The sequence below is a fragment of the Octopus bimaculoides genome, chromosome 4 (assembly GCF_001194135.2).
Source record: "Octopus bimaculoides isolate UCB-OBI-ISO-001 chromosome 4, ASM119413v2, whole genome shotgun sequence".
Taxonomy (NCBI): Eukaryota; Metazoa; Mollusca; class Cephalopoda; order Octopoda; family Octopodidae; genus Octopus; species Octopus bimaculoides.
Window position 1 is genome coordinate 77,265,088 of NC_068984.1, and position 907 is coordinate 77,265,994.

Genomic DNA, 907 nt, shown 5'->3' on the forward strand with positions numbered 1-907 from the left:
CACACACACACACACACACACACACACACACACACACACACACACACACACACACACACTGTCATATACATACACACACACATATACATATTCTTCAATTTATGTATGCATATTTATAGACAGAGAAAAGGAGTAATATTTTGATAAGTAGGCAAATAAGTAGTGGGTGTTTTATCTCTCTCTCTATCTATCCATCTATCTATCTATCTATCTGTCTGTCTGTCTATCTATCTATCTATCTATCTATCTATCTATCTATCTATCTATCTATCAGTCTCACTGTCTGTCAAACTTTCTATGTGTGTGTGTGTGTGTACATACATGCATGTATTTATACACATACGTAGATAGATAAATAGATAGCTAGATAAACAGATAAAGAGACAGAGATACAGGGATATACTTACAGATAGATAGGTACAAATATATGCATCTATTTATGTACATATAGAATTAAGTACACTTATAATATTCTCATGTGCATAAGGCTACACATTCTATTATTCTATCATGCATATATATATGGGAGAATATACAAATAATAACAACAGACGAGGACAGGTGGTGTAAATAACAAAAGTATATATTAGTATGACGCTCGGGAATGCGGAAAGTCTTTGACGTTTCGAGCTACGCTCTGCAACAGAAAGAATACGGAGGCAAGGAGAAAAACACGGAGAAAAAAAATTGATGCATATATATATATATATGTATAGTATAATATCAATATTAACATATTAATATTAATATTAACATATATTATAGCTGGCCTTGAGCCAAAATTTGAAACCAATGTTATATAATGTCTATCTTTATCTACCTATGTGCTTATCTGTCTAACTATGTGTCTGCGTGTATTTATATACATGTGTGTGTGTGTGTGTGTTTGCATATACATATATATATA

The 907-nt window shown here is 31.8% G+C and overlaps 1 protein-coding gene across 1 annotated transcript in view; it reads left to right on the plus strand.

Moving 5' to 3' along the window:
• Nucleotides 1–907, plus strand: part of LOC106876948 (glucagon-like peptide 2 receptor) — a 363,581-nt gene that overhangs the window by 270,495 nt on the left and 92,179 nt on the right. The gene's annotated exons all lie outside the window — the stretch shown is intronic.